The sequence below is a fragment of the Sphaeramia orbicularis genome, chromosome 10, assembly GCF_902148855.1.
Source record: "Sphaeramia orbicularis chromosome 10, fSphaOr1.1, whole genome shotgun sequence".
Classification (NCBI taxonomy): Eukaryota; Metazoa; Chordata; class Actinopteri; order Kurtiformes; family Apogonidae; genus Sphaeramia; species Sphaeramia orbicularis.
The window spans coordinates 38,270,005-38,283,229 of NC_043966.1; the positions used below are offsets into that span (position 1 = coordinate 38,270,005).

The following is a 13,225-nucleotide window of genomic DNA, read 5'->3' on the forward strand; positions in this document are numbered from 1 at the left end:
GTGTGTGTGTGTCATCCTAACCTGTTTAACCCTGGGTTATTTGTTCCTAGTCGGAATCATTTTCATGTAACACAAACAATGGATTAGCCAATAGCAGAAGTTTAATTCACATAAAACTACATTATGGTCAGAAAAATAGCTTAGTGGTGCAAAGTTTGTCGAATCGGACTTTTGTTTTATGAAATTGTTCATAACATAGTCTGGTCTCAGCTTGTTTGACATACAGGGGTTGGACAAAATAATGGAAACACCTTCACCTCAAGATAATAATGCCCCAATCCATACAGCTAGAATTGCTAAAGAATGGCATGAGGAACATTCTAATGAAGTTGAGCATCTCGTATGGCCGGCACAGTCCCCAGATCTCAACATTATTGAGCATTTATGGTCAGTTTTAGAGATTCAAGTAAGACGTCGATTTCCACCGCCATCGTCTCTAAAAGAGTTGGAGGGTATTCTAACTGAAGAATGGCTTAAAATTCCTTTGGAAACAATTCACAAGTTGTATGAATCAATACCTCGGAGAATTGAGGCTGTAATTGCCGCAAAAGGCGGACCTACACCATATTAGATTATATTTTGTTGATTTTTTAAGGCGTTTCCATTATTTTGTCCAACCCCTGTATCTGTCCATTTAAGCCCTCATTTGGATTGTGTCTTGTTTTCTGAAGATTGGTTTTGTTGAGCTTTTCGCTGGTGTTCTTCTTATTATGTTGATGTATAGCAAGTGCATGTGTATAACTTTGTGAGATCATGGTCAGACATGTATGAAGAAATGTGTGAAAAATGTCCATAGTTTCTTTGAAATGAAAATTGTTCATTTGAAAGAAAAAGGTGGAAGTATTAAATTCTTGAGAGAAACTCCCATATTCTGCAAAAAAAGTTTTTTATAAAAAATTTGACAATTTAATTTGCTAATCTAAATTGACCCTAATATGCCAATGTAATTATATGAGCTGGCCTTTCTTCATATTTCCTTTTTGTCTGTCCAGTCGGTTCCAACAGAGATGGGCTTTGAAGCTTTATGTTATTACAGGGTCTTTGATAGCGTGTCCAGCTGCTGTCAGAGTTGCGGTGGATGTCTTTATTCAGGTCTGATCTAACTGTGTCCAGGATTGATCAGACCAGCTCTGTACTTCATTGAAAATACATTTATGCATGATTAACTTTGGGTATGTTGTCCAAGGAACGAACAAGTTGAACCTGGTTCAGCATTTGATGCTGTGTCAGACATTCAAATACACTGTGCGTGATCAAACAGTACATGTCACCTTTCATGGGCGGCCATGGCTCAGAAGGTAGAGCGGGTCGTCCAATAACTGAACGGTTGACGGTTTGAATCCCGCTCTGTCCCAGTCCGTTGTGTCCTTGGGCAAGACACTTCACCCACCTTGCGTGTGAATATTTGGTAGTGGTTGGAGGAGCTGTTTGCCCCAGTGCAACTGTGACTACAGATGTAATTTACCACCACCAGAGTGTGAATGTGAGAGTGAATGAATGATGGATCAATAATGTAAAGTGCTTTGGGTGCCTTGAAAAATGCTATAGAAATGTAATTCATTATTATTATTATTATTATTATTATTGTCATTATTATTATTATTATTATTTTACCTGGTAAAATTCAAAGAAAAAAAAGATTGGTTTCAAGATTTGATAGATGCACAGTTGAAAATGTCATGTTCTTCAGTGTTGATGGATGGATGGATTGATGGATTTATCTCATTTTATCTTATCTTATCTTATCTTATCTTATCTTATCTTATCTTATCTTAACCATAGGTGCTGTGTGACTGTTGGGACACTCAAAGATAAGCTACCTGGGAAATAAATGCTGCCATGAGCCTCATTGTAGACTTGGTATTTAGTAATAGAGGTCCTATCTGGGTAATAATAAGGGAACTGAATATTGTTAAGGCATAAAAGGAACATAAATCATGTGCTGACTTTGTTCTGACTTGACGGAGAGGCCATCAAATTCAACTAAAATGTGAGATGAGCACCCACTCATAGCTCGGATTTGGTTATTTACACAGTCAGAAGAGCTATTTAATGAAGATGAAAAGAAACTGTGCTATATTGGAAAGTGTGTGTGTGGTTATGTGACAGGAGCGGTGGATGGTATCAATGTTCGAATTCACTGAGCACAGTCAATTTTAATCTGAAGTTCTAATATTTGCTCAAACCTCCAGTGTGTTTCAGACTAGCACCAGCTCGCAGACAAAAATACATTTAAGGGGTTGCTGCCTTCAGACTTAAGAAACTCACTGGGGTCCGTAAAGGGTCCCACTGGATTACTCCCTATTTGTGAAGTTAACACCATTAAAACCCTTGTTGAACTAGTTTAGCTTAAAAGATGGAACTGGGAGCAATTTAGTCTTAAACCACAAAAACACACAGAAAAAAGTTTATAATAAACTGTGTCTAAAGTAAAACATCTGCTTAACAGTACTCCTGCATTTTATGATCAATTAAAACAGAGAGTTTTGGTTTTAATTCGGAAACTCTTAGGTTTCACTGAAATATGAACAGATAAAAACAGACTTTTGGATATGATGATGCAAACACCCACATCCAATTGAGTCTCATCATTAATTACATATCTTCCCTTATTCATCATGACCATAGTGCTGTCTGGAACAAAACAAGTCTTCTGCTTTGACCACCAGCTAACTCCAAATGGATGATTTTACAGGTGTTTCTGTCCTCGCTGCCTTTGCAAGGAGTTGTTTTTTCATGCTACTACAAACTACATTTGCAGCAGGTGAAGGTGTTATTCAAGCAATTTCCAACAATCCCCATGTCCAGCAGCCTTATGGGATATGTGCTTCAGGCAGCTAAGAATGTTCAGAGATTATTTCATAAAATATATTACAGTGGATGTAGTCACAAAGTTTGTATTGCAGTGACAGTTTGTGAGCAGAGAGTTGCCTGACTCCATCTGTAAGCTAACAGTAGCTAATGTTGCACACTGTCAAACAGAGCAAAAGAAATGCACTGAAGAAGTGACCCAGCTGTTGTCATGAACTGCTTAGAATAGAATAGAATAGAATAGAATAGAATAGAATAGAATAGAATAGAATAGAATAGAATAGGCTTCATTGTCATTCCACAGGTTGTGCAACAAAATTACAGGTGGTCTCTGCCATCAAAAGTGCACTATGGAATTATATACAATAAAATACAGACATAAGAGATCAAAAAATATATACATTTAAAAATAGTGTGCAATAGAGATATGTGCAAATTAGAGATATGCTGAATGACAAGGTAAGAACATTTAATAACCCCTTTAGCCCTATCGGCCCGCCCTTCTCCCTCAGCTGTTCTTTGTCCTCCTATCCTTCTCTGATATTACTATTCTTTCCATCCTCCCCGTACACTCATTAGTGAGTCTAACTTGTGCTGTACTTTTTGTACAGTATTATCTGTACTATGAAATACGTGTATGTATTGTTTTTAAAAGCTTATTGATGCTGCTGTTTGTTATTATTGTACACAGTATTTTTTTTATTTATCCGTCAAAGACTGTGTGACTAGCATAACTCACTAATACACACAAAAAACTGTATAAAAGTACGTTAAAGCTTATGCTTAATAACCCCTTTAGCCCTATAGCCTGCCTGTGGGCCGAAAAAATTATATTACTATTCATCTACTATAAAAAATATAATAAATGAGGACAATGGATGTTTTTTTTTTTCAACTTTTGCTCAAACTTTAGACCCTAATGTTAATAAAAGTACATCCAAAGTATATTTTAGTGCAAACTTTAATGTTCAAACACGATTCTTAATCTTTGTGGGGTGAAATATACGCGATTAAAAATCTCCGACACGAACAATTAATTAATGCATATCATCGTCAATCCAGCCGAAAAAAAACAAAAAAAAAAACAGGCGAGGATAAAAAAATTCTAATTTCTCTTTTAGTTTGTTACAGTTTACTCAGGCATAGTAATAGATACAATATTTTAGACAATGGGAATAGATTCTGTGAGGTCTCTAAATGTCCATAGACACCAAGAACATCCATATGAACCTTATTATTGTGAAGTAATTCTTCATTTACTTTGGGTATGTCTTTTTAGGCGTTTTTCCCCTGAAAATATGGTCAGGGTTTAACAGGCTAAAATAGAAAAGTAGCATTAAAAAAGATGTGCAAATATATCAGTGTAAACATACATGTGCCAGACATTCATTCATTCATTCATTCATTCACATGTTTATTTCAAACCCATTAGGACATTAGGCATATGTTCTATCTATCTATCTATCTATCTATCTATCTATCTATCTATCTATCTATCTATCTATCTATCTATCTATCTATCTATCTATCTGTCTATCTGTCTATCTATCTATCTATCTATCTATCTATCTATCTATCTATCTGTCTGTCTGTCTGTCTGTCTGTCTGTCTGTCTGTCTGTCTGTCTTTTTTTTTTCCTGTGAAACTGGTCCTTAAAAACAGGATAAAGGGGCTGAAAATTCAAACCAGATGTAGACTAATGTTATGAAGCAAGTTTGGAAGCATTTTGGGTGTATATAAAAAATAAATATTTACTGAGATAAAAGAGAAACCATTTTTCAGATAAAACACAGTTTCATATTATTTCTATTCAAGAACCTGTGTGTAACACAGTTAAAAGGACACAAAAATTACACATTACTATTTTTTTTCGAATATCTTTTAATTCTCTCATGTACATTTTGGGAATTGAACTAGTTATGCAAGGCAGAGTGTTTCACAAAAATGACCGCTGTTGAAAAATCACTTGTGATTTATTCGTGTTTAAATGGGCAGGTTCCGTATGTAACGACAGTGGACACGATGGTTTACGTGCGAAATTTGGAATGAGACTGCCGATTCATGAAAAACCCACATGTCTGGATTACAAAAACCACTAGGATTGACAAATTTAACACAGTGTCTTTATTTATGTTATATGTAAGACCATTTCAAGTATTTCCAACTCCTAGGTAGCGTTTTCTGTCAGAATCTATCTATCTATCTATCTATCTATCTATCTATCTATCTATCTATCTATCTATCTATCTATCTATCTATCTATCTATCTATCTATCTATCTATCTATCTATCTATCTATCTATCTATCTATCTATCTATCTATCTATCTATCTATCTATCTGTTATACAGATTCATCGTTGCAAGTGAAACATGAACAGGAAAAGTATCAAACTTACACATCGTTCTCATGCTGCAGAATCTATTTCACTACTTTTCATGTTTAGTCATGTTTTGTCAGTATGTTCTTCTTTGTCCTCAATATACAGTATGTGAATGTGCGACAAGGGCAACCATCTCCACAGTGTTGTGTGTGTGTGTGTGTGTGTGTGTGTATTGAAATTATAGATCTTAGTGGGAGTATCACTTTCAGGATTCTGCTCCAGTGTGTGTAGTGTGACTAATGGCTTCTGTCTGGGACATTTCCTCCTCTCAGCTCGACCATCCATATATCTGTCTGTCCACAAGTCTGTCCTGGCCCGACCCTGTGCTGATGTCTCCTGTGTGTTTCTGTCTGCCTGCCTGTCTGTCTGTCTGTATCTCTCAGGACTTCGCAGTGACAACTAAAGATGTTTAAAGAGTCTGAGGCAGATGCCCACCAAGATGGAATGACGACACCCTGCAGGGCTTTGAACACATCACTCTGCGATGCATGGACACGCTGCAGCATTTTAAAAAAAATATTTTTTATGGCATAAAATGTAAGATATTTTGCTTAAGGTGTGTTAAGATGAGAGGCAGAATTAGAAAGAGTGAGAAAGCAGCTGTGGTTAACGAGGTAGAGGGTGAATGAACACAGGGAGCAGCAATAACAAAAGTGTAAAATGGAAAATTGGTCACAGTGGTTATGTTTTAAATCACCTTAAACAACACTAGATCTTCACACAATCCAGCATGAAAGTTCTGGGTGAGAACCATATACTAAAAAAGAAAAAAAGAGACCTATGACCCTGTATCTGACTGACATGTTCTACTAAGAATCAATAACATGTTGAATCAAGTTCTGTTCTATGTTAGAGTCCTGTGGTCTGGATGCAGGAGCTCAATCTCCCAATAGAAGTGGGTGGTACTTTCACTGGAGAAGAACTCAGCTAATTAAATGAAAGTCCATATATGACTTCCTATCAGTGCTCAATAGTAACTATATTGTTATATGTACCCATTCACATGTCATAAGCCATTAAAATATGGCCCATTATAAGAAAAGACAAATTTTTAATATTTCTAAAATTCATAAAATAAATGCTAAACTTTTGCAAAACTATATAAAAAAAAACAACTTTGTAGACATTGTCCCAAGTAAGCTAAAAATGCAAAAAAATAGGTCTCTACATTCATCCATTATGGCACAGTGCAAGCCTGAAGAGAGAGGACATTTTGAAGAATTAGCCTTTTCGCCTGATTTCAAGGCCTCATGGTCCAAACATGAAGGCACCTACAATTATTTTGATGCAAAATATGGACAGTAAGTTTCAGCAGTGTGGCTCGAATACCTAAGGAGATATAACTCCTCAAATTTGGCCGAAAAGCAAATTTGCAAAATTAAAAAAAAAACAAACATTAATTTTCAAAGGGCTGTATCTCCTAAACTATTACAGATATGACATTAAAATTTTGGATGTGTTATCTGGTAGGTGAACAAATGTGAATTTTTTCAGAATTTTCTGAGGGGGTCATGTGGGGCACTTTCTGAAATCTGGTTGATTTGGGATGAAATGACCCTACTCAGAAATAGGGTTGAAAATGGACCTGCGGAGTTGAATTAATGAAGACTTCAGACCCGAGCATAGCATTTACAGTTTTTGTAGACCACAGGGAAATGTTTTAAAATGCATAATTCCATTTAAAAAAGCAAAATATCACTCCTTTAAATGATGTGTGTATGTGCAGGATAGGATTCAGAAGTTAAAAGTTGAAGCAGGTATACATTACATTTAAGTTCAGTGTTTTTGGATTGGTTAATGATACGCCTGTGTACTTTATTCTTCTTCACCACCACAGTGTTTCATGTGACATCTTGTTAGAGCTGTGATGTAAACAGATACAAAACCTGTTCACCCTCTGTGGTGTCTCTGACAGTAGAGTCCATACTGTTCAACTGACTTTCACTTCACCATAAGTAAAGTAGTGACCGTGAATAAGTACAATGGCTGTATCTGTCATCACTCTCTCCTCCTCCTCCTCCTCCTCTCCTTCATCCTCACCCTTGAAACTAATTCAGTGTGTGACAACGTCCTGTTCCGAGCTGCAAAGCAGAATCATAAACACCAGATTTCCTCAGAGATGTTACCCGTTCCTGAAGAGCTGATAAATTTATCACCATGTAAACACTCTGACACCTTAAGATGCCTTCTAAAGAAGCAGAAGAAAGTCAAACTCAAATGCGCCCTAATTCATAAAAGATCTGCTTTTCACTGAGTAAATCCTTGACCTTAAGAATAAAAAGATGAAAAGTAAATTAAGTTGACTGAAAGCAGCACTCAGTCTTCATTTACAGGTAATTCAGTGGTTGAGATTTATGGATTTGTATTACAGCGCTCCTTTCAGCCCACCTTCTATCCTCCACACTTCATTCTAATCCAGACAGTTGAAATGCCAATCTGTTTAAAGCTCCCATTTTTATCTGCAAAGAAGGATCGTAAAACCATGATACCCTCCCAGATTGTTCGCTGTTGTCTGGCTCCCAAAACACAGTTGAGCTGTTAGATGGCAGCTGTCTCCAAATTACAACAAACACATAATCCTTTTCCTTGAGGTCAAGCAGAAAACATTACTTGTAATACATAAATCTCATCTCTGCCTGTGTTTGTATTTCTTGCCCATTGTCATTGGAGAGTAAAATTGAAGAGTAAAAGTTGCAGCAGGACAACACCAGTGAATCAAGCTCCTTCCCTCTATTTAAAATACTCATTTTTAGGTTTCTGTAGCACTCCTGTGACTAAGTCAACTTGAATTCATGCACCCATTTCATGGAAATTATGTTCATACGCAGCTCAATTACAAATCCAATTACACCTTATGAATAAATGCAATGGCGCCCACGCTTTTATTGCAAGGAAACCTAATTTCTCATAGAGGAATCTTCAAATTCTACAGCCTTTCCTCAGTGTGCAGGAGGTAGGTGTGGGTGGAATTACTCCAACATTTTTTTATACTAAACCAAATCCTAGTACAATGTCTTCAACAAAACATAAACATAAAAACAATGCCATTGAGATCTATTCAACCATGTATTTTTCTGAATTGAAATATGTTATCAAGGAACAATTCATTGACTGTTTGCAATTTATAAATAGCAGTAAAAGTTAAATGAATAAGATTTCCAAGTGTGCTTTACAGTTTACATCAAGTTTTACAATCTGAAAGAGATTTTTGACTGGAAAGCCAGAAAGAGAGAAATATAATATCTGTATGGAACCATGAAAAAATATTTAACCCCATCTTTGTTTCATCTGAAGGGATGTTACTCTGTTGTTGTTGTTGTTGTTGTTGTTATTTTATTATTATCATTATTATTATTTTTATTATTATTATTATTATTAATAATAATAATAATAATGATGATGATGGCGATTTATTTAGCGATCTTCTATTAACACATACTCAAAGTGTATACATTGAATCCATTACTCATTCACTCACACATTCACACTCTGGTGGAGGTAAACTACATTATCTTTAATGTGTACTGCATTTATTACATTATACATTGTTAGGATTTTCTGTTGTATGGATTTGTATGGATTTAGATTTTAATACCATAAAGCACATCGTCAAGTGCATGTTCGAGCTAAAACTCTCCCAACATTATTTTGCAAATGCACTGTTGAAGCATCATATATTCACTAGGCAAATAACCAAGATAACTTATACTTTCATTCCAGAATGATAGTGGAACTACTGTTGAAGCTTTGCTGGAGATGTGAGTTGAAGATCAACTTGACAGGTTCTTCTGCCAGGCTTTCCCAGCAGACCCGCACTATTCATTTGGACCTACCAGGTCTGCATGGCGTCTTCCACTGCCAGCTGATTCAACTCACAACCAGGTAGTGGTCAGTTAACAGCCAGAACATATGGCCTCAGGTCTGATGATACAACTCCAAAGTAAATCATTGACTGGAGACCTAGGATGTCAAGTGCACCAATGGCCATACTTATGTTCAAACATGGTGTTAGTTATGGCCAAACTGCAACTCGCACAGAAGTCCAATAACTGAACACAGCTCGGGCTTTCAGGGCGCTTTCCAGCACGCATCCCAAGAACTCCAAAAAGGGTGGGTAGTCTGAGCTGTTGTTCGGTGCATAAGTACTGACAATAGTCAGAGCCTGTTCCCTGACTCAAAGGCGCAGGGAAGCAACCCTTTCACCCACCAGGGTAAACTCCAGCATGCAGGTATCAAACAGCCCACCCCTGCCCTCCGCTTCTCACCCAGGGCAACTCCAACAAAAGGGAGAGTCCAACCCCTCTCAAGGACTTGGGTTCCAGAACCGACGCTAGGTGTCAAGGTGAGGTTGACTATATATAGCCGGTAACGCTCAACCTCCTCCGCAAGCTCTTGCTCCTTCCCGGCCAGAGAGGTGACGTTCCATGTTCCAAAAGCTAGTTTCTGTAACTGAGGATCAGACCACCAAGGCCCCCACCTTGGTCTGCTATCAGATCCACAATGCACTGGACCCTTCTGCTTCCTCCTGTGGGTGGTGGGCAATGAGCCCATGTCTCCGGTTTGGACTAGGCCTGGCCAGAGCCCATGGGCAAAGGCCTGGCCACCAGGCACTTGCCCACGGGCCCCAACTACAGGCCAGGCTCCAGGGCGGAGCCTCGATAACCCTCCAGGCCAGGTACATGATCGCTTGATATTTGTTGGCATCAGGGTCTTCTGAACCATCCTTCCTCTGGCCCTTTGCCTAGAACCAATCTGCCATGGGAGACCCTACCAGGGGCAAAATACCCCCGACAACGTAGCTCCTAGGGTCATTAGGGCTCTCAAACTCCTCCACCACAGTAAGGTTACGGTTCAAGGAGGAGATCAGTAAAGTCAAATTCAGTTTTTCATAATTTATTGGTCTTTTTTCTCTTAAAACACTGTAGATGGGTGCAGCTATAAAGTAGACCTGCACAAAAAGATTTTGAGAAAATGGAGGTAAATGGCATTGCCCTTTGTGTTCTGCTTTGCTCAGATGCTGGAATCTGGGGGCAGCCACAGTTCAAGAGAAGCTATAATCAGATAAGTGTAGAAAAAGAGTGGTGTTGAGAAAATGTAAAGCACTAATGGAAAAGAATGACTAAAGGCTATAAAATGGTTGAAAAAAGGGGAAAGAAACAAGTCAGAAGAGGAAAGAAAGGAAATGGATGAAAAATCAGTGCTTTTTTCACAGTGACACGTATCCCATTGCACGTGTCAGCATTTATATCAAAGCTGCCAAAACTGACAAACAGATGGGCGAATAAATTACAAATGTATCATGCAACAGGTGAGAGCTATATGTGATGTTCTGCCTTTAAATCAGAGGAAATTATGCGTCTATATGTGAATGTAAATGCAGAATGCTGATATTTTCTGTTTGAGCAAAAACATACACATTTCTTCTTCACCAGTGGTAACAAACAAACTAAAAACAAACTTTCTCCAATGTCTGCAGGCGACCATACATCCACCAGTCACTGGGTTGTTTTGAGTGAGTGTGACAGAATGATGTCCAGCCAGGAAACAGTGAAGCCATACAACTTTATGGGCCATGCAATGGCCCTGCTGTCAGTGCTAATGGAAGACTGTAGCAGAGTGCCCAGACAGAAGAGAGCTGTTTGTGCTGGGGCCAGCGTCTGCCGGCTGCAACATGCACTGCTTTTTGGTTCGTGAACGCTGGACAACCAAAGTGACAACCAAGCTTAGTGTTAGAGGAAGGTGGATGTCAGCAGTCTGGCTTCACCTGCATGGATGTGGAGCAGATCCTCACTGGCTTTTGTTGGTTCAAAATGAGACTTAAAACTCCCATGTGTAGAACAGAGGTGTCAAACATATATCCCGGGAGCCAAAACTGGCCCGCCAAAGGGTCCAATCTGGGATGAATTTGTAAAATACAAAAATTGCACTGAAGATATTAACATGTCAAAATCATTTTAATTCAGGGGTCACATACAAACCAATGGGATCTCAACATATGCCAATTTCAATATGACCAAGAAAATACTGTCATAATGATCATGATAAACTTTATTTCGAACATACACTACCAGTCAAAAGTTTGGACTCACCTTCTCATTTAAATGGCATTAGATGGACCGCAGATGGCCAACAAGTGTTCAGCATCACTGGGAACTACTACAAGACTTTTGGAAAACATTTCAGGTGACTACTGCATGAAGCTCATTGAGAGAATGCCAAGAATGTACAAATCAGTAATAAAAGCAAAATGTGTCTATTTTGAAGAATCTAAAATACAAAACATGCTTTGAGTTATGTCACACTTTTTTTAACTACATAATTCCATATGTGTTCATTCATAGTTTTGATGCCTTCAGCGAAAAGCTACAATGCAAATAGTCATGAAAATAAAGAAAAAAAAGGCGAGTCCAAACTTTTGACTGGTAGTGTAGATAGGTGTAAATTACAAAGGTGAACAAAAGGCAAAAGCAAATTACAAATTTAAAAGGAACTCTCCCAAATATTGAAGGTAACAATTTAACAAAAAAAAAAAAAAAAAATCTTATAAATAATGACAACTCTGAATTATTGTCTTTGTCTTAGTGTGAAGAAGTAAAATTACATGAACATATTCACATTTACAAACTATCCTTTCACAAAAAATGTAAAAAACTTGAACAAATATGAACATGAAATGTCTTAAGAGAAGTAAGTGCATTTTTAACCATATTCTGCCTGTTACTAAATGTTTTGTGTGTTTGTAGATCCACTGTGGTCAGTATGCTGTAATGCACATGTATAAATGATAAACTGAGGCATCATAAAGTTAATATTGCATAGGAAATTCATGTTGTTCAAGGTTTTTCATGTCATTTTGTAGACGTAAACATCTTCATCATGTAATTTCACTTCTTTTACTGTTATTTTACTGGGTTTGAGATCATATTGGGCTTAATTTGCCTCTGAACTAAATGAGTTTCACAGCCCTGGTGTAGAAGTTTCATGTGGTTTTTCAAATGATTTTTGACGAGTGCTAAACAAGTTTAAAAATATAATTATCTATTTATTAGACATCGAAAATATAATTATAATTCCTCAACAGATAACTGGAGAAGAAAAGCTATAATGTTACTTGTTACTCCACTGAGTTCCATCACACAGCCCCAAGAGGACGAGAACCACAACATTAAAACCAACTTCACAACAAATTAGTGGGAGTTACTGTTCAGGTAGAGCCTACAGCGTCCCCATAACTCCAATATCGGCCCTAAGCTAACTCGTACAACACAAAAGTCTTACACCACCTTTAGCTTTCTTGTTGTAAGGTTATAATAAATACATCTTTATTTCTCAGTCTTTTTTCTTCACATACAAGAAGAAAATACAATAAATATGTGCACTGTGTTGAAATACCAAAAATATCTGACTTAATAGCTTCTACAGACAGAAGTTACCAAAGCATAAGAAATATTTGTCATGTTTTGAATTAAACCCTGTGTAACTCAGCAGAAAATTAATACAGTAAATCTCACTTTTCAACAAAAGATAACGTTAAATGCAAAGAGAAGCCAAAGTAAATACTTGAGACTTTGGTCTGAAAAATCTCTTTTTCTAGTAAAAAAATTTGTTTTTAACCCATAAAAACCAAAACAGCTACTGGTGACCAAAACCATCTACTGATCTAAACTGTTTAATACTTGTTGATCCACTAATCCTATCAATACGTGTTAAAAATCGGTGTAAAATACAGTTTGTTATCTTTTCATGGTCATTAGATATGACCCATTTAGACGTTCAGAGGCTCCGTAGTGAACGTGGAAACACCGTCATCTTCTACAACATTGATTGACCAGTAAAACACATGGGGTTTGATAAATGACAGTGGAAGGACACAGTGGGTTTATGTTCAGTTAATGATAGATTTGACTGAAAAAATCACTTTTTCTTCAATTTTCTCTCTTTTTGACAGAACAATATTCAACTTTAATCCAAGCATTTATGAATATATACATGGCCAGTAAATTAAATATTGAAAATACATGATTTTGACAGA

The 13,225-nt window shown here is 37.2% G+C and overlaps 1 long non-coding RNA gene across 1 annotated transcript; it reads right to left on the reverse strand.

Moving 5' to 3' along the window:
* Window positions 1-445: 445 nt before the first annotated feature.
* On the reverse strand, window positions 446-9,886 carry LOC115427040 (uncharacterized). The gene is made up of 3 exons (XR_003936423.1): window positions 9,432-9,886; window positions 5,898-5,901; window positions 446-457 (listed from the first exon to the last, which is right to left on the reverse strand). It is a non-coding gene; the product is annotated as an uncharacterized LOC115427040 (long non-coding RNA).
* Window positions 9,887-13,225: the final 3,339 nt, after the last annotated feature.